At 44.3% G+C, this 27,870-nt stretch overlaps 2 long non-coding RNA genes across 2 annotated transcripts; one reads left to right on the plus strand and one right to left on the minus strand.

Moving 5' to 3' along the window:
- Positions 1–14,304: 14,304 nt before the first annotated feature.
- LOC130203965 (uncharacterized) lies at positions 14,305–19,594 on the plus strand. Its single transcript, XR_008833549.1, has 2 exons — positions 14,305–14,440; positions 19,368–19,594. It is a non-coding gene; the product is annotated as an uncharacterized LOC130203965 (long non-coding RNA).
- Positions 19,595–25,228: 5,634 nt separating this feature from the next.
- Positions 25,229–25,459, minus strand: LOC130205772 (uncharacterized). The gene is made up of 2 exons (XR_008833974.1): positions 25,397–25,459; positions 25,229–25,264 (listed from the first exon to the last, which is right to left on the minus strand). It is a non-coding gene; the product is annotated as an uncharacterized LOC130205772 (long non-coding RNA).
- Positions 25,460–27,870: the final 2,411 nt, after the last annotated feature.

The raw sequence follows: 27,870 nt of genomic DNA on the forward strand, positions 1-27,870 counted from the left end.
TGATCGACTGACTCGTGGGTTGACGTGCTGTTTGATTATCACAATCACATTTAAAAGATGATCCTTGGACTGGACTTCCACTTTCTGAACTGTCCTCTGAAATCAGTGAAATCAATGTGTGTCTGTCTGTTGAGTATCATCATCCATCTCAACAACAGATATATACTAATGATATAATATGATAAAGATATAATATAATGAGATTTAATAATAATTATATAATATTTATATTTAGTATTTTAGTATTAGTATTCAGTATTTTAGTATTAGTATTCAGTATTTAGTATTTAGGATTGTGTTTTGTGTTTTATTTTTTATTAATGCTCAAATGTGCACCCGCTGCTGTGATCCTGAAATGTCCCCACTGTGGGACTAATAAACGATTATCTAATCTAATCTAATCTAATCTAATACATATTTGAATAAAAGGAATTGTATGAAAAGTCTTGGATTTTAAAGGATTGTTTTTTTAATGCACTGTAATTCCCTCAAAGTAAAGCTGGTCACTGTAGTTTCTAGCAAACGATCCTATTAAAGCAGTAAACATTTTACATTGCATTTAAATTTGGTGTACGAGTTAGAGCTGCCCACTCTTAATGGTTTACTGTATTGGTAAAAGACAACAAAGATGGATTTGGTCTATTTTTGTAATGCTTTTATGAAGACACCTCTTGTAAACACACAATTTCAAGTTCTCTTTTTATGCAATTTTTTGTGGAGAGAATCAGTTTTACAAATCCTTCAATTAAATTCACTTCGTCAACAAAATTGTGTTATTTGATCAATAATCTATGTGGATTTGGATTTGAAGTGTTTATTATGAAGGAATGTGGTCTCAGAGTGCGGTTAATTGATGTGTTTTCAATATTTTGTTTGTATTTAGTAGATCCTTCAGGCTTTGGATGCACAGATAATACTTGTTATAGGGTCAATTATATTTGTTCACGATAAGAAACATAATAATACCAGCTATCTGCAGTATTTTTTATAATGGAACGTTCACCATTTAATAAGAGAAAAGCTCTCAACCAAAATTCAGAGAAGAGCAAAAGCATTTAGGGATTTCGACGGGACGGCGACGCACATAAGTGTGACTTATCCTATCTCCGCCTCGGCTCTCACACACACACACACACACACAATCAAAGGAAGTGAGAAAAATCCAAGTTTCCACACAGTGAACACTCAGAGACTTTCTCGTAAGTAACTTGGTTATGAAAAGTGAAAGTGTCGAGGTTTCCCAGAATCTATTTGAGTGGACTAAAGCAGAGGAGAGAGAACATGAAGAGAGGAAGTTAACGTCTGATGACAAAATGGAATTCAGTCATAAAAATGATGTCGGATTGTCCACGAGATCTGTTTAATAAAAAAAGGACGTTGTGGCACAGACGCTGCACACGTCAACCCACTATGATGCACACCGTCACAACAATAAGGCCTCTGTCGTGGGCTTTTTGGACCGCGGTGAGATTAGCCCTTTGCTGCTTGTGTATACGTGCTTCACTGCCAATAATCAAGCTCTCTGGCAGGATGACGACAATGGATGCAAGAGGATTTGTGGACCTCGAGGGGGTTCAGAGCAAAGTAAATAAACAACTGACTCTTACAAGAGATTCCTGCTGTGGGAACAGCAGCAGCCACAGGAACCTTTCAGAATAACATTACGGAGGCAACGGAGTTAGTTTGAGTTGTAGCCGGTTCAGAAAAATATTGATATATATTTCCATGATTACAATCTATCAAATGATGCTGCGAAAACAATGTAAAATATTGGACTTACAGTACATTCATCCGATGTCCTCAAGCGTAATGATAACGTTTCTCTGTAACTACTGGATGTGTAAATAGGATGTTCACCATTTAAAGTTAGATAGTGACGGTATTTAAAGGTGTGTTCACAGCTTGTTTCTGCTGTCCCCCAAACTTTAACAGGTTTTGGTCATCTTCATTAATGTGATATTTGCTGTTTTAGCTCCTTCGCTGGTAAATATTTCTCCTTACCTTCACTTCACCAAATCGAGGGTCTAAGAATAGAGGCCAAACCCTCTGATGCGAACCTGTGATCCTGGCCTGTATACACCGGGCGCCAACCTGTACTTATATCATGCTGTACTTATATCACTTATATCATGCTGTACTTATATCACTTATATCATGCTGTACTTATATCATGCTGTACTTATATCATGCTGTACTTATATCACTTATATCATGCTGTACTTATATCACTTATATCATGCTGTATTTATATCATGCTGTACTTATATCACTTATATCATGCTGTACTTATAACATGCTGTACTTATAACATGCTGTACTTATATCATGCTGTACTTATATCACTTATATCATGATGTACTTATATCACTTATGTCATGCTGTACTTATATCACTTATATCATGCTGTACTTATAACATGCTGTACTTATAACATGCTGTACTTATAACATGCTGTCCTTATAACATGCTGTACTTATATCATGCTGTACTTATAACATGCTGTACTTATATCATGCTGTACTTATAACATGCTGTCCTTATAACATGCTGTACTTATTTCAGGGGATTTGTTGATAAAAAATAATATTGTAAACCGTGTCCCCTTGCTTGCTTCTCAAATAACAATGCAATGCTAAGGCTGCAGACAATACTTGTTTGATGCATTGTTGTTTTGTCCATTTCATTAGTTGGGGACAGAGGTCGAGAGTGTAACTCAGCACACACCGCCGAGTGAATGGAGCCTGAGGGAGTAGTGGAGTATAATGCCTTCACTGGAATGCTCACACAAAGGCCAAAGCCAGCTGTACAATATTAACAGAGCGCAAAGTGCGTCATAGCCCTCACAGCTGACACCCTGTGTGTGTGTGTGTGTGTGTGTGTGTGTGTGTGTGTGTGTGTGTGTGTGTGTGTGTGTGTGTGTGTGCGCTTCCATTTAATTAATTATCAAGCACTGCTAACCTTCATACCTGCTTCCAAGTATATTTACTCAAGTTAATGTTTTGTAATTAAGTACAATTTACTACTTAGCCGTTCTACTTTATACATTTCAGAGATAAATACTGAACTTCTTTTACCTCATTACAGGTATTTTAATACTGGAGGTCCTGGTTCGGTTACAGATTATGCTTTTACAAACAAGACACATGCTACTGTGCTGGAGATGAAACTATCCAACTGTACACAGGATGTCTGTTAATATGTTTGTACTTTTATTCAAGTGAAATATTGAATGAAGGAAATTAATATTACGAAGTAAAAGACACAAGTACTTCTTTCACCTCAAGCACAATGGTTGATACTGTGTCTGTGTTGTAAATTGCATACTTACATACTATTCACATTCGGATGTAAAATCGACTGTGGTGTGCGTTTACACCGCATAGTCGATTTTGTATACACGAAAAATGCCTTCAGCTGACAGCACACACTCAAATGCCCCATAATGCATTTGTCTTGGTCGTGTTCTCGAAAATATTCTTGGATATTTAAGCGTGTGTTGTTGTTGACAGGGCTGCACGGTGGTTAGCGCCGTAGCTTCACAGCAAGAGGGCTGTATATATATATATATATATCCAGCTTTTTCCATCTGAAAAGTTATGATATAACTTTTATTTTATTTTAAATTTATTTAACCAGGAAATGCCTCATTGACATTAAAAATCTCCTTTACAAGAGAGTTCTGGTCAAGACAGCAGCAGCACATTACACAAAGTTTCAGACAATACAACATAAAACAGTGACAGACAATATATTAAAAAAAGAAAGATCATTGTTTTAGATCGCAGCATGAATAAAACTAAAACTAAGACTCAAGTCATCATAACCCAGTTCCAGGTACACATACCTCAGTCAAAGAAAACATCTACAGCCAGATGAACCTAACCTCCCACTCTTTTAATCTATTTTTAAAAACACCTAAAGCGAACCGGTTCCCGTGGACCCAGATCAGACTGCAGCAAAACCTCTTTTTCCCATTTCTAGACGGACGTTAGGGACGGAGAGCAAGAGGAGGCCTTGTGCAGAGGTCACAGAGCGAAGACGGTAGCTTCCAGGACTTTTCGGTTGATTGGAGACTCTAAATCTCCCGTAGGTGTGAAGGTGAATGGTTCTCTGTCTCTACATGTGGGATAAACTGGTGACCCGCCTTCGCCCCAATCTCAGCTGCATCGCCTCCAGCGACCCTAATAAGCGGTTCGGTGTTGTTGACATAAATATATATTATGACATAATTTGTTTAGCTGGCTGAAATATTATCAGGACGTTTTGTACACCAAAATTCTTCACTAAAAGGACATATACTTGCAATCACCCAGAACATTTGACAGAGTTTGGACGGTGGCTCGTGAAAGAAAATCGGACGCATGTGTTCTAGAAATAATAGGAGATGAAATTTGGGACCTCAGTACTTCTTAAATCCTGACAATAGCTCTGGACATCTATATATATATATATATATATATATATATTTATTTAGATATATATTTATCTATATTCATAAATATATATTAATATATATATATTTATATATATATATAACGTGGCAGTATCTTGTCAGATTTCTACAATACAGAACAATTACTCATGCCCAGCTAGTATTTTTAGCTATGCCTTAATTCTGGTTACGGGTGTGTGGATATAAAGACCAGTGTCTCCTCCCCAAGTGAGAAAGTCAAGACTACTTGTGTGTTTATCATCAACAAGTGAACTCAAAATGTCCCAAGTGTAAAGTATCCCCAGCAAGTTGCTGTCTAGTGGATACAGAGTTCCCTCAGGCTTGAGTTTATAGGATGATTTGTGATGTTTTTCGACACATGACAGGCTCTAAAACGTTAATTTCAGTTTAAGGCCATGTGATTAACAGCATGGCCGGGCTTAGTCACTTCCTCCAGTGGTCCCATGAGCTTGAGGAAAATCAGTTTTATTACAGTCATAGGCGCCTGAGCGACGGAGTAAGTGGAACCCACATCAATGATCATTTGACTTATTTCAGCAACGGACTTAAAGTTAATATAAAATCACATATCTTGGATCTCCCTTTAAAATACTGTTACACATTTGGCTGTGCACTTTATTTGATATTTGATATTCTTCTGTACATTTAATATGTTTCAATTATTGCACTGTGTTTATTGTTGTTGATTGTTTAAGGTTATTGTCCCACGTTGCACCACCCACCATGACACATTCCTCCTATGTGAAAACATAGTTCTGATTTTGATATTTATAATATCATTATATAAAATATATTATATAAAATCTTGAATCTTATACACATTTACCTCAAAGACTAGCAGTTTCTGGACCAACTCAACAAGATGGGATGGATAGATGCCTCACTACATACAACCTTTAAGGAGATTTGTTTTACATTTTTTTTTTATATTGCCAACCTTATCCTTGAACTCCCTTCTCAAAAAGTCCAAATGGAACGAGATTGGCTGCTCTAGAGCGTCAGTAGAGTTGCGTCTGCATCTCATGGGATTCAATGCATTTTCCTTACTTTCTTTGCTGCCCATTGAAACCTTTATCTCCTTTAATCTTCATTGTTTCATATATCTCTGCACAGACTTTGAACAACACAAGAGAATAAGAGGAACAATGCTCACGGAGAGGAGTCACAGTGCCTCGCTGCACCGCGTGGTTGTATCCTGACACAGGAGTGTCAGAAGTTGTGTCTCTGTGGAAACTCGGAGGATTGAAGTCAGACGGTAGGTGCGTCACTGAGCTCCTCTTACATTTGGCTTGTGACACCACAGACAGTGCTGCTGCTTTGTTGATGCGAGGCCACATGTTGCAGGTGGGTATCGTGGGCCCCGTGAGTCTGACCAATGCTGGGTAGCACCCGCCCGCATGCCCCCGGCTTCTTTCTACACCACAAAGAAAACCGCTAGTTATTAAGACTTTTTAAAGAAGAAATCATCTGATATCAATGCTGCTATTGATATGGGTGAACTGGATGTCTTCATGACCTCTTAAACTCTTTGATAGATGTCCATGAAATTTTGTTCAAGCGTTCATCTGGAACCAACATCATCGTTACAATTCTAATTTATCATATTCTAGCCAAAGCATTCAAATAAATGAATATTTACTTTACAAACATTGTTATCTCCTCTGCAATTTTGCCGCACGACAGAATGTTTAAACTACCACAAAATACAATAAAATAAATAAAACAAAATGACACACATGATTATAAATCCCATTCCAATAAGTGTTGCATTTCATAGAGTCGACAAATATCGACATCATGTGCTTCATGAGTCGAGCCATTGCTGATATCACACGTTGAGTTCAAAAGTCAGAGGATACATATATTGGCAGTTGTTATTTGTTAATGACATTTCTATTCCAGATTCCCATGAGGATCCCTTGAATTGTGAGCAGACACATTGTGTACTGGGCAACTCACCGGGAGTTAGAACAATGCACAGACCATTTCTTCTCTGAAAACACACTGAAATGCACATGACTCATGTTGTAATGTTGCATTTGAGCTCTTAACACAATAATCTGCATTAGTTTTTTTTTCCTGCAAATGCAGAATACAAAGTATTCTTTATTTCTACATGAAAGTGTACTTACAAGTTTCATGAGATTTTCATGAATACTTGATGCTTTCATCACTTTACTGCCTCAAAGCTGCATCTCCTTCTACCTCTGCTCCATAATAAAAACTATTTAGCCTGCAGAGGCCAAACGTGGTCACAACCGGTGCCTCGTGCTCTCCCCTCAATAAACGACTCCTCTATTTTGCTCCGCCTGGATGCGGCGTGTTTGTTTATGCGTGTCACCGTTCTGTCCGTCTGTCCGTCTGTCTTCCTGACTGTCACCTCCCCGGCCTGCAGGCGACACATGGAGTCATCGGCCTGCACTGACGTCAGCTGCTCCAGCTCCACAATGCAGCCGACAGTCTGCAAGATGTTTACAAGTCTTTCATCCCCTCAGAGCGGTTGCTTATACAAGATGCAGAGAGCGTGTGTGTGTGTGTGTGCGCGTCTAAGTGGGTTATGTGTGTTTGGGTCGAGGATTAGGACAGGGGTTGACATTAGTACCACACATTGTTTGAGACAAGAAGCCGTATAATTTTATCCCAGACCATCAGTCATGAGGCTCTGTGGAATGTGTCTCGGTAATTAACGGTCACAGAGATTCTTGGTGTTCTTTTGGTCTTGGTTTACTTATTTTCTGTCACATACTCAGATTCTGTGTCACTTTGTAAATCCACTGCCCGGCGGTGTGTCTGTTCATTCACGAAACTTGGCCCCCACATATCAACGCTGCTCGGTTGTATCACGAATATTTCCCGCCTCTGCTGCACAAAGTTATTGTATGACCTCAAGTCAAAGGACAGGAACATGCCCTCTGTTCAAAGGAAGTTAGCGCACATCCTGTTGACGTCATGACGGCGTGTTGATTTTTGCCGTTTCGCTGAGAGGAAAAATTGACAAGATAGTTCACTCCTCACTGGTCACACCTGTTTGGAAAATGAGGGTCCTAAATAGAAAAGGAAGTTCGGAAGTTGATTCAGTATTTCCCCAGTTTCGCTCCAGCCCGGTCTGTTAAAGTACCTCCAGTAATAAAGCAAAGCTGGCAGCAGCTCTCAAGGGGCATTGAGCGGGAAAACCCTCTCACTCAGTGACAGTCTGGAGGCATTGACGTAAGAGACGAATAAAACAGATGGGAGGACGGGGGCTTCCAGAACGGAAAGGCTCCTGAATCCGCATCTCTCCCATCATCTCGCACAAAAACATCAACAAACACCTATCCCACCTTCACTTAGTCATTCACAATCAAAGAGGTATTCAGATTCTTTACTTAAGTAAAAATGCTAATTTTACCAAAATATAAATCCGACATTCAAAACACTTTAGAATATGTACATAAACCTGTTTTTCCAATACCGTCTGTCATTTTCCTTGTGCAAACAGGTACGAATCTGACTCTTGAGGTATGTTGCGTGTTATTCTAAACATTTACTTAATAAGTAAATAAAACATTGTTGATTAAATGATTCGTTAGAATTTCGCTCGTATGTACGGTACATTGTTCTGGGATTATTATTATTAGTGCTGAAGTAATTTGTATGCTGTGTTTCAACTGCTAATTTTATTGTTGAGTAGTATAATCTACAAGAATAATCTCCTAGTGGATTTTTAAACATTTTATTTAGCCTAAAAAGTAGTATGATTTTCTAAAACCATAAAGGAATTTTAAAAAATACAACACTCGCCTCTGAGATGTAACGGAGTGGAAAAATAAAGTAGCATAACATGGAAATCCTTCTCAAATTTGTACTTCAAATCAACAGCGCACAACCTGCCACCTCGCTGCGATGTGCTGATAGAAGATGCGTCTCATAGCAGCTGTGTGAGAGGCCACACACACTGATCTCACATGTCGACAGCGAGCCAGCGGTTTCTAGCTAACGGCGCTAACGGGGCAAACTATGGCCAAAGTGCTGGCTCGCTAGTGTTCACCTGAGGGAGAAGCCGTCGGGGGGGCGCTGCGCTTACACAACGGCGCTGTCGGTTAGCTCGATATTATCAGATGAGAGCGGTGCGCGGCGGCGGCAGTAACGTGCACTAAAAGCACACACGGCCTATGTCAACAAAGCAAGAAGCAGCTTGGACAACAACTTGACTTCTCTGCTCAAGTAGACACTACCCCACGATATCTTTATGACTATTATCCATAGATATTAATCATTTGCTGCTATATTAATGTGCATAATGTTAACTTTTCTTGAAAAGTAGTGTTATTGTTTTATGCTAAATAAAGGTGCTTTAATTTTGCGTAGCCGTGGAATAAACCTCAAGAACACATTTCAAAAACAGTTCTTCGAGGCTTTAGCTCGAGTTACATTAGATTAATTTGGCCGGAGCTCATCCATAACATCTTACATTTAGTACTTTTTCTCCCAGGAAGTAGAACTGATGGATAGTTATTACAATAATTGTGGACGTTTTTTTAATGTTTATGTTTAGCCTGTCTGTGTGTGTGATGATTGTCTTCTAGGACTGAAGGGATGTTGTGACTGTGACTCGTTCTTAGGTTCCTGGAGGAATAAAGCTAATTAATTGCTAACTAACTGCTAACTAACTGCTAACTAACTTACTTTAGTCTAAATCTATTAGGAGAACCAAGTTGGCAATTCAACAATTTGACAACAGATGCAGATAAAAATGAGCCGTTTGACTAAATCTGACACATTAATATCATGATTTATGTTATTAATAGTGTAAAATGTCAAATATAAAAGTCTGCAAAGTCTACTAAATCATATTTTATGTTGTGAAGAGGCTCTCCAGAGACACACATTAAAGCATGTAGTTTAAGCAGCTCACAGTCAAGCCAAATGTTTTGCTTTAAATCCTATAAACGTTGTACAAATTATTGATTTTTTGGACAGTACTTGTCAGAAGGTTGTATTATAGGGCGACTGAGGAAAGCTTTGGTAATGATGATTTGATTGAAACAGACTAAAGTGCTCATTGTGATAATCTCATGTAACGAGCCTTTCAAAAACAGTGAGGGCCAGAGATAATCTGTTAATGGATGTCTGATTTTAAAAACATTTTTAATTCTAAAGTCTCTGTGACCTTCAGATGAAGTGTTCCTCTGTGTTACAAGACAGACGGCCTTGCATGTCATAAAGTATTGAAAAGCTGCAGCAGCTGCACGGCCTGAACTCCGGGTTTTGAAAGAGAAAAGCCCGACTGTCCCCCGAGAGACACCTCCACACAGCCTGGAGAGCACCGTCTGTCTGGGGGAGCTGACACGGCACCACAGTCTGACTCACAGCAGCTCTCCGCTCCATCTAATGCACCACCTCTGCCCTTCACGGCACATCAGCCTCAAACTCTTCGACTGGGTTTGTCTACGTGTGAGTCGGTGAGCCTGTCGCCACGTGCACGACTCACACTGCTTTTTTGTGATCAAATCTTGTATTGGTTTTTCGAGATATGCACATGCAAAGGAAAAGATGTACACGTTGTATGTATACAAAATGACTCAGACAAAAACATTAAAATAAAATAAAAAAGAATATACAGGACTGTCTCAGAAAATTAGAATATTGTGATAAAGTTCTTTATTTTCTGTAATGCAATTAAAAAAACAAAAATGTCATGCATTCTGGATTCATTACAAATCAACTGAAATATTGCAAGCCTTTTATTCTTTTAATATTGCTGATTATGGTTTACAGCTTAAGAAAACTCTAAAATCCTATCTCATAAAATTTTAATATTTCCTCAGACCAAGTAAAAAAAAGATTTATAACAGCTGAGTGTTTGTCAAGGCTCAGGAAACCCTTGCAGGTGTTTCGAGTTAATTAGACAATTCAAGTGATTTGTTTAATACCCTACTAGTATACTTTTTCATGATATTCTAATATTTAGAGATAGGATATTTGAGTTTTCTTAAGCTGTAAGCCATAATCAGCAATAAATCAGAATAAAAGGCTTGCAATATTTCAGTTGATTTGTAATGAATCCAGAATGCATGACATTTTTGTTTTTTTAATTGCATTACAGAAAATAAAGAACTTCATCACAATATTCTAATTTTCTGAGACAGTCCTGTATATAAACACGGGTAGACATGCAAAAACCTTCACACATATTTACATATATATGCACATACCTGCATACCCTAATACACACATATACATAAATACTGTAAATGTACCCCCCTCCCACTGTTGGCGACGCCCACCCCCCTCATACATCTCCAGATATTATATAAGGGGATGTATTATATTATGTTACAACTATATATATTGTTGAATGTTGCTTAAATCCATGTACCAGGATAAGATAGTTCTTTCTTTAGCACCATGTATTCTGGCTATTGAAAGCTCCATATTCACTATATCAAGGGACTCACACTGTTGATACTTAGCACAACGAAAGTGTCCCTGAATGTATCCATCCATCATTTTCACATTTCCAGATCCCCCTCTCCAAATAAGTCTTAACCCTAAACTTTGATGATTTACATTGTGGGGACTTTGGCGCCTTTTGGGGAGGTAGTACACACAGAAATGAACAACATGAGTCACACCCTCCTCCACAGCTACACAGGAAAGCAAATGCACATACATGATGGTGTTTTTAGAACATTTTGTTCTTCCCTATTTGGAATCTGGATCATGTACAGCTTGTGTGTGTGTGTGTGTGTGTGTGTGTGTGTGTGTGTGTGTGTGTGTGTGTGTGGTTCATACTGCTTGCCTCCAGAGCCCCCTCACTACATTAGTTTTAAAACAGAGACAGTGTGGTTTAACAAGCAGCCCGCTGATAGTTTGAAGGTATTTATTGATCAGCAGCGAGTCCTGGTGATAGCGTTAAGTCCCCACGGTGAAGTTGCAGGGTTCCCACACCCACTCAAAACCTGGTATTTCCTGAATGTCGGTTTATTAACAGCCGCTAATGTCAACAAGCTAGTTATTCAACTTCATTTCTTCCCGGATGAGCAATCGCATCCCGCAGTTCAACACACAGGTAACGAAGAGAAATACACAATATCAAAAGATGAGTAAAGTATCTTGATTATATTAACATAAAATTTCATTTTGTCCTATAACGTATATTAATAATGACGGCGTTGTTCACAGCTCTCAGGCCAAAACAACCCAGAGTGTCTTTTAAACTGGAATAGTTAAACACTTGGCCGACATTGCAAGCCCAGAGAGAGAGAGAGAGAGAGAGAGAGAGAGAGAGAGAGAGCTTTTTATTTTATCTAATTCTACTTCTTCTTCTTTTTTCAAGCATTTAAAAGTGTTGTTAAACTTTAAATGTGCTGGATTTACTGTATGAACTGGAGATGATCACAGATTTCCTATAAGTCAAACTCAAATCATCTTTATTGGAATTTTTCCATTTGTGGGACATACAGAAGATCAAAAGTGTGTTTGTCTCTTGTTTGACACAAAGTGAGTAATATTAAAAGTGTTAAAAGTGATGAAATTGCTATAAGCCGAGAACTCGTTCCAGAATGCAGAATGTCCTTCTTTTTAAATAGGGAGAGAGAGAGAGAGAGAGAGAGAGAGAGAGAGAGAGCAGAGCAATAACAGACACAGAGGACTCTCTTCAAATAAAACAAATCTAGACTTTTATTTATCCCCGTGGGAAAATTCTTTCCTGCATTTGACCCGCCGTTGGAGCAGTGGGCTGGAGTGAAGCGCCCGGGGAGCAACTGGGGGTTCAGTGCCTTGCTCAACGAGACTTAGACATGAACTATGGGGAGAGCGAGGAACCCGAGACCGTGTGGTGACGGGACGACCGCTCTCCCCCTTAAGCTACAGCCGACCCCGTTTCTTCAAAGGCCGACCGTAAGAAAATATGTGAAACAATAAACACATTTTGGCAAACAACACGACTGCAAACTGCATCCTCCCGCCCCTCCTAATAAAGGGCAAAGGTTAGTTTCAAACTGCTGTGTTCTCCCCGCAGGGGCCTGAGTGTGACGCAAGACAGAAACCACAGCAAACAGCTGCTCTGCCCTCCGCCCGTTGGACTTTTCTTCTCTCTAATTCATTTAATTGCACGCTCTCTTTGCGTGTGTGTGTATCTGTTAATCGTTATTTATACCAGCTATATCTCTGTCTTTTATCTATTTTCACGTGTAAGGGGAACAGGATGATGCAAGTGGGAGAGGACATGGAGCAGAGAGGAGATGAGAGCCGGCTCTCTGTCGATTTACAAGACGACGCACTCGTGATTTATACGTTTTGACGAAGCGATGACGCAAAATGAGAACATTCAAACCAGGACTTGTGCTTCCTCTCCGCCTCTACCTCCTGCTCCCACTGCACGGCCTCATAACAACCCTGTGATTCCTCACAATGTTCTCCATTGTGCTCTGTTCCTGTCGGCGAGAGGAGGCATTTCCTATCAGGAGTCAACCCCAGGATCCCTTCGACTGCTTTTCCGAAAAAAAAACGTCTGTTCTTAAGGGCAAAGTCATCCGAGGGGGAATCAGAGTTGCCTATGACCTTCACCAGGAGAGGTCATGCAGAACAATGAATTTTCACTCTGAACGAAGAGTACTTGCAAGTAACTATTTGAAGGCTGTGTATGGATTCAGGAGCGCAATTTCAACATTATCATATTTGTTGTATGCCGTAAAGGTATTCATTCAATTGCTTAAAATATATAAATTATTAGGGCCTTTCGTTGCTCCTGTGCCTACAGTAGACTACACGTTGTCCTGGGTGGTGTTAACGGCTACTGTTGGTGCATGTGGATAGCTGTGAATATGTGCTTTGACTAATTGTTCTGTAATTGGTTATATAAAAAGAGAAAAGTTTTCCTATTTTGGGTTTAAATTGGAAAATATCTCAGAATTTAAAGCCTAATACCTAATAGTCCCTCAGATAAATATTTCCAAGAGTAGAGTAGATTTGTATCAAGCACAAATTTCCACATCCGGAGCCCATTTTGTTTTCTCTTTGAGTTTTTCATTACTCAAAATTAGTTTATCATAGTTTTTTAATTTTGTATTTATAAAGTCGGAAAAAACCCGGAGGGTCTATCCAGAGAAAACACTCAGTTTATTGTGCGGGTGCTCTCGGGACACGCTATTTTTCATCATTAAACTCTGAATCTATTTCCAACCCTATTGAGGAATGACATGGAAATTATCAAAGTTTGAACCGACTGGAGGGCTGACGCAAGCTTTCTAGGCGAAGGGTTATGACGGCAAGTGCCATGACCCAGTAACTCCACTCCGATGAATAAATAATGGTGTGATGGGCTGTACCATCAGGGATGTTATTGACACTGCCTGTGGCAGCGAGGGACGAAATGCCTGAGTCTTACTCGGTGACATAACAGTAGGCAACGGCCCCGTGATGAGGGTCCTCCGTCACTGGCAGGAGGGCTTAGAAACTGTCATTCACACCACAGTGTGTGTGTTTGTGTGTGTGTGTGTGTGTGTGTTTGTCACTGTCAACCCAGTGTTGACAGGCACATTTATTACATCTCAGAGGGCTTTACAGTCTGTACACATACGACATCCCTGACCTTTGACCTCATATCGGATCAGGAAAAACTCCCCCAAAAAAACCTTTCACAGGGAAAAAAGGGAAGAAACCGTCAGGAGAGCAACAGAGGAGGACCCCTCTCCAGGATGGACAGAACAATAGATGTCATGTGACCAGAAGGAATCATTACAGAGTTACATAAACACATTCAATGAGTATAACAGAGTGTATGAATAGTTGGCAGTAGTCATGGACCACGATCAAGACCTCCATGATCCATCAGGCAGATGGAGGTAGAGAAGAGGAGTGGGCGGGGCATCAGACCCAGCCAGGTCCAATGGACCCTAAATGACAGGAGAATCGTGAGATCACATGTCACACGAAGATCCATCTCGTCAGTCTTCGAGTCCTGCGTTCGTCAGACGACAAACAACAATGGCGGCTCCAGGAGAGGTGAGCGTAGCTGTTGCAATAGCATCAGTGAAACTACAACTGGAGAACGTTTCTTCATGTGAAGAAGAGCATAGAAAGGCTCTGAGGGCTTTTTTTTAATGGAAAAGATGGTTCTGGTCTTCTCCCGACTGAGCTTCTGAACAGATTCATTCAAACAGTTTACAGTGACAGCTTCTGGATGGTTCTGTGTAACAAAACATCTGTTGATGGCACAGAATTGTCAGCCCGTTGGTGCCTCAGTGGAAAGTCGGACCACGAATGTCTGGAAAAAATGTCTTTCAATAGTTGTTGAGATATTCAAGTCTGGACATTGCCATAGATCTGGGTCACTAACACGGCTGAAACGTTTATATACTTCAATAAAGTATATTCTCAAAACAAAGCCTTGGGGGGAACAAGAGGAAGAGAGGACGTGTGTACATTGTGTTTTATGTCACAGTGTGTGGTTCAAACAGGGTTGTGTGCTCTTGCATGTAGCCGGTGTTTGAACAGAGGCTGCATGTGCTTGTGAAGTGGTCAGCAGGCATTAAGGGTCAGGCTGAGTGGTTTCTCAGAATATGTGGACTGAGGAGAGGGAGGAGTTTAAAAAATGCCTGGGTGGAAAATGCAAAAGAAAGAGATAAAGGCCCTGGAGACATTTTAAGGTTATGTGGAAACTGAATGTGTTGTTTTCTGAAGAAAGAGAGGCCTGTGGAATAGGCAACAGCATTTAAAGGCTGAGAAAGAACTGGACATGCGTCACACTCCCAAATGCACCCGTTGTTTTTAATTGCCAGTTACACTGGCAGCAATTGCAGCGCCACAAACGGCCTGTTAATTATGGAAATGATTCGAATGTTCTCATGGCGTCATGAAGCAGTCCGATCTCAGCCGTCTGAACTGACCTGATCGTAAGTGGTAGCTTATTGAAGAAGGTAGAAACTCAGCAGGGCATTGCAGAAAAGAAAGAAAAAAGGAAAAACATTCAAGAACTTTAGAGAAACACACTGTGTGCTGAATATTTGAAGAGGGCAGAACAAGAGAGAGTTACGATAACCCGAGAGCTGATGGATGAATTACAAATAGAGATTAAGTGATTATACATATATATGTATATATATATGTAAATATGCATATATATATATAAATGTGTATATATATGTATATATAAATGTATATATATATATATATATATATATATGTATATATAGATATATATATATATATATATATATATATATATATAAATGTGTATATATATAAATATATGTATATATAAATGAATATATATGTAAATATATATATATATATATGTATGTATATGTGTATATATATATATGTATATATATGTATGTATATGTGTTTATATATATATATATGTATATATATGTGTTTATATGTATATATATAAATATGTATATGTGTATATATACTGTATATATATATATATACTGTATATATATACACTGTATATATATATAGATGTCCATAAACACATTATATATGTGAGCTATAAGTGTGCTGTGCCTTGAGATATGCTTGTGTTAGACAGTTTGTGTCAACATCAGTGAGGATATAATTGTGATAAAGTTCTTGAATACAAATACCTTTGTCCAGTTGGAGAATGATTTCACCTTGTGTTAAAAGTGACATCAGCTGAGTTGTGACCACATCAATACTAAACATTGTGCCAAGACAAAATTGTGGTTTATGTTTAGCTCATATTGCTTATCTGATGAAACGACTGGCTTACATGAGACAGTGCCATGACTTTAAATAGTAAAAGGCACAAGTTCAGAATCATCCTGACATCACAAATCACGAGAAGAGACACAGCTGCCCTCTGGTTTAGAAACTGTGTTTGATGAATGTTTCCCTCCAGGCCTCAGATGGAGTTATTGTTACGCCAGGTTAATCTGCAAGAATGTGATGAGGTAAAGCCCTCGACCGGCGTCTCTCTGCTTTTATGTGGTCTGAAGGGCAATAAAAGAGGTCAACAAATACAAGAAGGCCAAGGCTTCAAGTTTCAAATAAGATTGACAGGCAATAAATCAGAGAATAGCAAACTAATTTAAAAAATAGAGTAGGGAGGCAGGGTAAAAGAAAGAAAAAAGAAGAAGCAAGAATCAAGGCTGGACCGCTGTGAGTAAAAGTTCACAACAGATTGTTTATGAGAGGTATGTATTTGGAGGCGCAGGTGTGATCAGGTAACAGGTGGGAAATGGCACGAGCCGACTGAGGAACTCATTTCACTCCGGATACTTATGAGAGTATTTATCCATTGTGGTCCTGCTACTTTAACTTGGCTAAAATCAATATTTCAACATTAACAATGGATCAAATGATTGTGTGATTTGAAAAGCGTCTAAAGGTCATTAATATCTGACCTCAACTATTTGGAGGTTCAAAGTGTCTTTCAGTGTCTATAGTTATGCTCTGAATGTTGTACACTGTATATTGAGAAATGTAATTAACATTTGCCTTTAACTAGTCATGTTGCATTGGTCACTTAAAATATTTATTACAGCTGCTTTAAGAAAAGGATTTTAAGGCATTTCTCCACTATTTAAATATTGCAGTCAGGAATCGGTCGTATGTACTGTGGAGCGGCACTTCTGTGGTTGTTTTAGCCCAAACGACAATCTATTACTAAACTTAACTACGTGGTTGTGTTGCAAAAGCCTGACTGAGTTTCCTGGAAAGATTTAAGTTTTTTATTTTGTATTTGACACGTTGGCATCTGACAGGTCACATGACCACGTGGATACGGCAGTGAAGGACAGTATGATGTGTTTCCATTATATTGATTATATACAACTCGTTTTTCCCTGTCGAGCCCTGTTCAATAATGAAGTTGATGGTGACAGTTTCTAGTTCAGCACATTGCGTGTCACCCAATGTCAAATCAATATTCAGTGACACTGGATCTGGGAAGTCATTTGAAATCCTATTTTTTCCTCAGCAGGAATGACGAGGCAATGAATACAGATTTCTGAGAATGAAAAAAGTAAAGAAAAGTCCCTGTGAAAGAGCATTTCAGGACGTGAAAGAACATAATGCAGCGATGAGCTCCTCAACAGAGCGAATAAATGTCACACAAGGAGAAAGAGATGTTTCATTTAAAGAAAAATACATTTGGGGAATTATTCCTCATGCAAGATGAGGGTGCAAGGACAGAAGATGTCAAACTCGACAATCACAGATGCTAATACTTACTTTTTTATTTTCATACATATAAAATAAACACATGCAACACACAACATTTATAATATCCACTGAACTCAATGTTCAGAATCAGAATCAGAATCAGAAACATGTTTATTGCCAAAGAATGTTCATATTAAAAACACAAACAACGACTTTTTTTTTTTGAAGCAAGAATCATCACCAATACACCGCACTCCCAAATGCATGCGCCAAAGAGGGAAAGGAAAAAGATGAAAGATGACAGCATAGATGAAGGAAAGGAGGAAAAAAGAAAAAAGGCCCTAGAGGGCCCTCCCCTGAGGGGGTAGCAGCAGAAAAACACAAAACAAAACAACATATGCACATACATACAGACATGAGTAGGAAGGGGAGGGGGGGAGGGGAGGGGGTAATCCAGCCCGTCAGCGATAGCCCCAGTAACCAACACCGACACACCCAGAAGCGAACGCCGCCCCGTCGGCGCCACGCCGTACGTCCTGTCACCCATCCTGTGGGCAAAGCAGGCCAAAGGCGGGGATGGGGGGAGTGGTTTGCAGGGTTCGATTTGAGTGGGTTAAGTGTGTGTGTGAATTGTGTGTTCCCCCCCAGTTCTCAGTCCCCAAGACAGTCGCAAGATCCATGTGATTGATGCATCAAGATGGGGGGGAAATGGCCTTGAGGGGGATGTGGGCATGGGGGATAGGGAGGAAGGTGTCTGTGGAGTGGGGAAGAGTCGCTGATGATCGGAAGTCAAATGGCAGGGAGAGGGCCTTGGGCCCGCGATAGAGGGAGGGATTGAGAGTGGGATTATTGGGTTTGTTTAGCTGCAAGATAGCCATCTTTCAGTTTTCACTATTCCTTCAATTTATCACCAGCCGCCATCATTCTTTTCGTCCGATCATTTCCAATGCAAGAGCCCAATTGCTTTTTTTGATGTTGTCTGCTTCTGTCTCCATTGCCAAAGTCTGAGTGAAACAACTCTGCCAACAAGCATCAACCGGGCTGCCTGTCGGGGCTTTTTTGCTGTCACCGCTTCTTAATTTTCGGCTCAGCCAGGGCGAAATCATCATAACGAAAGAAGGGCAGCGCCAAATCACCAACATCAATCCTCCAATCAAAGTTGTTATAGATAACAAGGTGCGTCCCGCCCACCAGCACGCCATCCACAACTTCCAGCCATTCCACCCATCATTCCCAGCAGCCAGTCCCAGCAAGGCCAGGCCGGCCAGCAGGGGAGGCAGCCCGAACCTGCGCCATGCATCCCGTCACCAGTTTTAGTTGTCATGGGTTTTTAAGTCAATGAAGTGAGAGAGTCTCTCACAGATAGAGAGAGACGAGAAGAGACAGAGGGAGAGAGCCAGGGAGGAGAGAGGGGAAGAGCAGAGGGGAGAGGAGAGAGTCGAGAAAATCCTCATGAGGAATTGAATATTCAGTAGTGTGTTTAAGTAGAGATCTGTCGACACCATAATGGCTGCAGTGTGTCAGTGCTGCCCCCCTCTGGTCGATGGAGACACTACACGGGATAATAACCAAACGAGTCCACAAACAAGAGACCAGTTTGTTTGTTTTTATAAAGGTTACTCTTCTATCAAATTCCATTTATAAAAATAAAAAATATTTGCTTTGAATAATAATTAATATTACTTGTTTTCTTGGAACCAGATATAGCCACAGAAACCCTTATAAAGCAACGTGTTTGGAGCTGCAGGTGCTCATGCGCTGCCTCTGGGTAAGCACAGCCTTGTGTGCTCTTCTTCAACAGGAAGTGGTCACGGAGACGCTGCGTCTGACAGCAGGCGTTCAGACCACTGGCGATCCTTCCTCCTGTGTGGCGATGTGGCCGAGGAGGTCAATAGGGGTCACGACGCCAAACACCATCTGCCTCTGACAAGTTGAACCGTCAGCCTTTTCTGGAGAGACAGTACCGACTCAAGTTACACCGACATACCCGCTAAACATTGAAGAGCAGAATAAATATGTTATTATTCACACCGGTGATGTTCCTACAAAATATCTGCTGTGAAAAAGGTTCACGCTGGACTCCTTCTTTATTTTGGACATTTTATTTGGCCGGTGGAGAGTCTTTCATACCACCAACTCACCTGCCAACTACTACAAGTTGAGGGTGGCTACACCATTAAATCTGGAGGGAACGGGCGAGTAATCCGCGTCATGTGATAGAGCTTTTTCTGAGGAGGCTTAAGCTGATGCCTCCGACAGGTTTCATCCTCACCGAACCCAAAACACTACACGCTACAAACAACACACTACACACTAAACGCTACACACGACACACTACACACGACACGCTACAAGCTCCACGCTACACACGACACGCGACAAGCTGCACGCTACACACGATACGCTACACACGGCGCGCTACACGCTACATACCTGGCTACAAGAAGAGGACCCAGTCTCCATGTGGAAACATAATGTTTATTCTAAGTAAACTGAAGAAACACACTCCTCAATGTCAGTTTAAGGGTTTAATGACAGAGATGAAGACACCCTGAAACAGACAGTGCAGCAAGATCAGCTGACAAAGTATTACAATTATGCATGTAATAAATAACGTAATACACATATATAAATAACGATATACGGTATATGCACATTAACTAATAACGTAAACAGTTCTCACATGAATGAGTGGATGAACATCTCGCCTCGAGGTGGAATGGATGAATGACGAGACTAACATGGGCGCTGACATTAACGGAAGGCAGCGTGGCATATCCGGTCAGGTAATCAGACGCTGCCCTCTAGTGGCCGGCGGTACACTCTACATCCCCCCCAGACCGGAAAGCTATAGGCCGGAATAGATTAACGGTCTAAATCCCGTATCCAGCTGCCGGACTCGGGCTCGTAACGTGAAGGCGGCCTCCTCGCGCGGCCCGGCCGAGTAGGCTGGGGCAGCGTCGGTGGCGACTGCGGCACCGGGAGCGGTGCGCCCAGGACGGCACCCGCAGGAACGGTGAGGTCAGCGGTCGCCTCATCAACAGGCGCCGGTGGGGAAACGCCCACAGCCCAGTCGCGGGGCCCGTCGGCCGGCGGCTGAGCAACCCCCTGGGGCGCAGCCCAGCCCGGGTGGATGGGTGGGGGCCGATGTTCCTGGGCAGTGGGCGGCGGCGGCGCGGCCGACTGCTGATGGGCGTGGGGTGTGGCCGGCGTGTAGGCACGGAGGAACCGGCGGTTGCGCAGTGTCAAACGTCCCGAACCGTCAACCCTGACCCGATACTGGTCGTGGCTCAGTGACTCCACCACAATCCCTGACCTGTCCCATTTGTGGGGGCTCGGGCCTTGCTGGTTCTGGAGGAATACTCTTTCGCCGAGTGCCAATGGCCGGAGCGGTCTTGAGTGAGTCCCCAGAGACTCGGTGGTACGGGACATACGGGTCCGAAGGGCGTCCTCCTTAGCCGCCCATGCCTCGCGCCATAGCAGGCGGATATGCGGGTTCGAGAACTTCTCGAGGCGGTTCACGAAGGAGAGCGAGCCACGAAGGGGATGATCTGCGCTGGCGAGAGGTTGCAGTCGGGGTCAGGCGTGTTGCGCAGCTGCAGCATAGCACGCAGGAAGCGGTCCTGATCAAGGCTGCCCGACGGGCCGGTGTTGGACATCAGGAGGCGCTTCGCAGTCTTAACCGCCACTTCTGCCCTCCCGTTAGACTGCGGAAAGCTAACAGAAGACACACGGTGTCTGACGTGCCATAATCGGAGGAAGTCCTCAGTGTGGCTCGCCTTGAATTCCGGACCACCGTCGCTCGAGAGCTCCTCCGGTACGCCGAAGGTGGCGAAGAACGAACGGAGGTGTTGGACCAGGCCAGCTGAGCCCGCCAGGGCAGTACCCGCCGTAGAGCTCAGGACCTCTACCCAGCCCGAGAGCCGATCCCCGACAACTAGGTAGTGGCGGCCCCATAGTCGAAGAAGTCAGCAAACACCGCCTCGAATGGCGTGGACGGGGGTGAGGAGGGCAGGGGGGGTGTAGCCGCCTGTGACGGAGCATTGCGGTTGCAGTCTGCACACCCGTCCCTGGTGGCTTGAATGTCCCCGGACATCCCGGGCCAGTAAACTATAGCTCGGGCATGCTGCCCCATCGCAGAGGTCCCCTGATGAGCTGCATGGAGATGCCGAAGGACTCTGTCACGGAGGGATGGGGGAACCACGACGCGGTCCCGGTAGAGCAGGACGCCGTCCTGCGCGTAGACGGACTCACAGACCGATGACAGACTCGCCAGAGCAGGGTCGTTAACGTCAATCCCACCCTCCTGCTCGATGAGTTGGAGGAGGTGGCTGAGGCATTCGTCAGCCGCTGTCTCCCGTGCGAGGAGGGGCCAAGAGACGGCTCCGAGCTCCTGTGCGTCGTCGCGGATGGAGGCCATGAGGGCTGACTCCACGGCGTCAGGCCAGCTCTGCAGCCCCAATGAGAGGCTGTTCGCCGAGCCCGAGGGGGAAGGATGCCTTGACGTAGCATCAGCGGCATAGTTGCTCTTGCCAGGCAGGTGCACGATGTCGAAGCGCCATGGGAGGGTGCGCTGCTTGAGTCTAAACAGACGCGAGTTCGATATTTCATCCAGGGTACGGTCGCCAAAGATTTTCACTAACGGCTTATGGTCGGTGACCACGACGAGGTTGTCGGACCCCTGGGTAAAGTACCGCATCTGTTCCAGACCCCAGGCCACGGCTAGGGCCTCTCCTTCCACGGCCGCATAGCGCTGCTCCGCAGGGGATAGGAAACGCGACCCAGCGAGGGTGATCCTCCATCCTCCTGGACAACAGTCCGGAATGCCCGAGGCACAGTGGCAATGTTGCTGGAGCAGGAAGTAGCCAATGCCACGCATGGACCAGTCAGGGCGGAGGCAGGTACGCTTCTGCATGTCGTAGATCTCCACGCCCTCACGGATGGCCTCCATTATGGCTTGCTTGGATGCCTGGAAAGCCTCCTCCAGAACGGGGGACCATAGGAACACACAGCGTGGGCTGAGGAACGGCTTAAATGGAGCCATCGTGTCACGCAACTGGGCGTAGTTAGCCACCTGGTTGACAAGGCCGAACCAGCTCCTGATGTCCGTTGTGGAGCCTGGGGTGGGGAAGTCCCGGATAGCGTCCAAGTATTTTGGGAGCGGTTCGATGGTAGATTCCGACACCCTGAATCCAGCGAAATCGACGCACCTTTCTGCGAACTGAAGCTTGTCCGGGTTCAACACGATGCCCGACCGGCCGATACGCGTCAGGAAGTCGATGGTCCTCCACCAGTGTTGCTCCAGGTCGGTGTCATAGTGGATGGTGTCATCCACACAACGTTCCTTGCGTTCAAAGTCCGAGAGGATGGCGTCAAACCGACGGTTGTAGCCATCCCCTGATGACAGGAAACCTTGTGGTGCCCTGGTGTAGCGCCACCGGCGAAGGGTGTGATGAAGGTAGTGAGGTGGCGATCCGACTCCCGCAGGGGAACACTGTGGTAGCCGTTCCAGGCGTCCGTGACGGTCTTCCAGGTGCCCTTCGGGACACGGCGTGCGAGGTGGAACGGGGACTCAGTGGCGAAGGTCTCACGTTGGCAGAACTTGTTGAGGGGGGAGAGGTCCACGGTCCTGCGGGGGGAACCGTCGTGCTTCCGAGTGACTACCATACGATGGCACCACGTAACTGGCTCGCCATATGGCACGCGTTCAATGACTCCAAGGGCTTCGTCCCGCAGGAGGTCATCGTGGACCCTCCGCTGCCAGTGTAGAGGCACGGTGGCCGCGGTGTGGCATGCCTTAGGCGTGGCTGCGGGGTCCACGTGCATCTCGATGGGCGGTCCCTCCATGCTTGGTAATGCCCGATGGGGGCACGTGTTGAACGTCGACGAGGCATATCTCCCGAGTAGCCAACCTTTCATCCGGTTGTTGTTCTCCGGCGTACAAGGGAACGGCAGTGCTGCGGGGCGCGCCGGGGGGGCCGTGCGCTGAGGACATGAGCACTGGGCGTCCTGGGGGCCACCTGGCCCTACGCAGCCGCCGTTGGTTGACCTCGTCGCATTGACGGACAAAGGCTGGTCTGCCGTGTCAGGGCTACGCCTGTCCTTGGGCCCCCCTGCGACGTCGTCCGACGGGAAGTTCACGGGCAAGAGGCCGAGGTTGAGCAACGACGTAGGAGAGGTACATGGCCTGGACTGAGCTGCTCACATATACCATGGAACGGCAGGATGTAACACGCCCCCCGCTGCAGGTCGTCGAGAGCCTAGCGAAGAACGCTCCCTCGATGGCTATAGGGGAGCGGTTGGCGGCCGACAGGCTGAGGCTGACGGGTCGCAGGTCGTCCCGCTCGAAACCGCAGGCCAGGAACTCCTCCAGAGACCAGAGGTCCGACTGCGCGCCAGTGTCTGCGACGGCGGATATCCGAGCTCCATCGGCCGAGCCCCGGTTGCCGGTGCCATCCCTCAGCCCGGCTGGCATGTCCACCGAGATGGTAATTAATGCTCGGGGGTGGTCTCTCAGCCTGGCTCGTCTCCATTCGCCCTTGGAGAAGATGTGGTGCTCGAGTCTGATAAGTGCAGGCCTGTTGACACATCCATGCGACGTAGGGGCGCGGCGTCGGCGATGGCTCCCGCGACGTAGGCCAGGGCGAGCTCCAGCTTGCACCGATGAGACCTGGGAGATCAGCTCCGACTCCATGGCGGCCTGTTGACCGTCAGGTGACGGCTGCTGGCGCCTCTGTCGTCGGCGGGCCCTGTAGCAGCCGATGCACACCTGGTGAGGCTTAGGATTCCACCCGCGAGGCCCCTCCGTGAAGACGTTAAAGACGCTCTTACATTCTGGGCACGAGGCTCGTTTAGCCCTATCCGCAGGGCCCGGGGCGGGGCTCGTCCGTGGAGTCGTCTTCAGGCGCTGGAATGACGACATGGCTGACAGAGAGGACGACGGGAGAGCGTTACGGGCCATCTCTTTGTTCTCGACGAGTGCAATAACGTCGTTAACTGGTTTGACCAGGATGTCAGGTGTCCCAAGCGTCTCGCGGCGTATGTCCGGGTCATAGATGCCATTTAGCAGAACATCACGGATAATGTGGTCGGTATAGTCCACGTCCCTACCACACCCGCATACCGCATTATATGCGCATGTCTCTGCTTTACCCCGCACTCTGGCAGCGAATGCGCGGAATGTCTCGTCGCGTTCCTGGCGTAGCTGAAGTAGCTCGGTGCGCAGGACACATGTAGCGACAGGGATGACAGCTAGGGCTCGCATGACGGTGATTAGGTCTGGCAGGGGTCCGGAGGCGGCATCGGGGACGGCTTTCAACAGGCTGTCTCCAAGTAAAGGCCCAGCGCACTGAAACAGCTGGAAGGGGCCTGGGCATCCCTATGCCTGAACCGCGCGAATACGTTCCAACGGCGGATGAACACGTTCCATTCCTCTATTGACACGCCCACATCAACTTTGGGCCGATCGAGTCTCGGGCCTCGAGGGTTGGGGCCTGGGCGGCGCGGCCATGACAGGCGCTGCGTGCTGGTGGCTAAATCCATGAATTGTCAATAGAGCAGCGACAAGTGCTTCAGACAAGTCTCCGGATTCAAACTCGCAGCCGGGGGCAGGGCATCCAACAACGACCATGGTGTCTTCATGAAGAAACACACTCCTCAATGTCAGTTTAAGGGTTTAATGACAGAGATGAAGACACCCTGAAACAGACAGTGCAGCAAGATCAGCTGACAAAGTATTACAATTATGCATGTAATAAATAACGTAATACACATATATAAATAACGATATACGGTATATGCACATTAACTAATAACGTAAACAGTTCTCACATGAATGAGTGGATGAACATCTCGCCTCGAGGTGGAATGGATGAATGACGAGACTAACATGGGCGCTGACATTAACGGAAGGCAGCGTGGCATATCCGGTCAGGTAATCAGACGCTGCCCTCTAGTGGCCGGCGGTACACTCTACATAAACGAAAACACTACAATTGATTTTACATGACAGAACATGAACTCAATCATTTTATTTTCCATTTCCTTCCAACAGATCCTCCTGAATGCGACACGCTGTCCGCTCATGTGGAACCAAACCCAGGGGTCTCAAGTGCCACGCATTGAGCGTGAGACTCACGCATTTCGGTCTTAAGTCACGCACTCCCGCCACACATCGTATTTCTCACGCTGAAAAAAACTCTCGGCTATTTAATGTGCCGCAGCGCGCAAACATGAGCTGACCGCGCTGCCCTCACCGTGGAGGAATCAAGCGCTCCCCTGGAGTTCTGCTGTGAGGAGCCACTTATCAGCCAATCAAAAAACAGAAATGGGCTACAACAATAGCCAATCAGAAAAAAAAACCGTATCTGTTGTATCTGGGTAAGATTTAATCCAGCAACCAATGAAAATAAAGCATCCTGGAATTGCGCGCGACTGACTGATATCCGAAAATTTCGTTCTGCCTGTCTTCAAAACTTGAGAGCCCTGCAAACCGGAATGCGTTGCTGTGATTGACTTCAAAAGGAAAACAAGTTTAATTTGGCTCACACAGCTGCCAACACAAAAGGTCACAAGCTCCACGATATGTTCATGTTCCTTCCCAACAGCAGCCTCTCCTTGTTGAGCAGGAAGCCAAAGGGCACACGGACGTATAAACGAGCCTTTTATAAAAAAGCAACGACTGCTCTTCCTCTTCCGCGTGCATTCATCACTCCATTACGTCAGCATGCGTATCACCTGAAAGAAGTATTTCTTAGCCGTGGACCCAGGGACTGTTTACCAGGTAGGACTTCATAAAACCACGTACAGCCTGCCAATTGTACAGTGAAACGTCTCATATTCCCAGGAGGGAGAACAATAAGTCCGTTGTTAGTCAGGAGCGCCTCTCCTTTTCTGGAAATGATCAAACTAAATGTGACTGTCGTGCTGTTCACTCACACATTTACATCTCCAGCTTTCAAGCATGCAGACTAGATTCAGGAGAAACATCTCACAAACTTCCAGAAACCGAAGGCACGACTCACCTGTAAGGAGAAGTGACAGGTGTTGCTATTAAGGGTTGAGAACAAAAGGCAGAAAGGTCAAGGGGTCGTGAGAGGAGACGCCGGGACCTCATTTGTCCGATTGTGTATTTGTCATGTATGACGCTGCGACTACACGACGGTAACCGTATCGTCATAACATGTAATGTACAATTGTGGATAATAATGTCATGCTTTTTACTTCCTGGTTTCAACGTCCTGCAGGCTTGCCTGGCGAGGTCAGAGGTCATAGTCACGTAATCTGTTTACCTGTTTTTGTGTGTGGTCAAAACAGCCTAAATAACTAAATGAAAAGTTTGATGAAGAAACCAGCTGTGTAATATAATATCTGCTTTCATGTGTTTCTATGTTCCATCTTTAATCCTGAATGTTTCTGTGTCAATGTGTAGTACCAGGCCTGAACACCATGCCAGGCTTCCACTGGTAACACCAGTGTGTAACGTCACATTGCGATACATTTTGATTCAATCTCTTGGGGAAAGTCTGCAGAGGGATCAACATGTCTTTGAAAGAGCCACTGGGTATTAGTTACTCCTCATTTAGATTCATTTAAGTAGAAAATAGGCATCATATACAGAATGCAATGTTCATAAACGCTCTGTGTTAAGGACCCTCGTACTCACCCGTATGTTTTGATCGCCGTGTATTTATTTATTTGTATGCGTGTTATTCGCAAAACTCAAAAAGTATTGAACCAAATCGCATGAAATTTGGTGGGATTGTTTATTATCCGGGGACCAGTTGATTAGATTTTGGGATCGATCGGGTCAAAGGTCAAGGTCAAAGGTCATGAACAGGTCAAATCTTCTTGAATCACTTGGAATTTGGTGGGATGATTGGTTATTATCCGGGGACCATTTGATTAGATTTTGGGATCAATCGGGTCAAAGGTCATGAACAGGTCAAAATCTTTCGTAGAATTCAAAAAGTATTGAACCAAATCGCATGAAATTTGGTGGGATGATTGTTTATTATCCGGGGACCAGTTGATTAGATTTTGGGATCGATCGGGTCAAAGGTCAAGGTCATGAACAGGTCAAATCTTCTTGAATCACTTGGAATTTGGTGGGATGATTGGTTATTATCCGGGGACCATTTGATTAGATTTTGGGATCAATCGGGCCAAAGGTCAAGGTCATGGAAAGGTCAACATCTTTTTTTTTACCATAGCACGATACATTTTTGTCCAATTGGCATGCAAATAATGCCAAAATGTTCATAATTCAATGCCCAATCTTGTGATATGCGAAGGTATGCGCTCTA

This window comes from Pseudoliparis swirei, chromosome 2 (genome assembly GCF_029220125.1).
Source record: "Pseudoliparis swirei isolate HS2019 ecotype Mariana Trench chromosome 2, NWPU_hadal_v1, whole genome shotgun sequence".
In the NCBI taxonomy this organism is placed as follows: domain Eukaryota; kingdom Metazoa; phylum Chordata; class Actinopteri; order Perciformes; family Liparidae; genus Pseudoliparis; species Pseudoliparis swirei.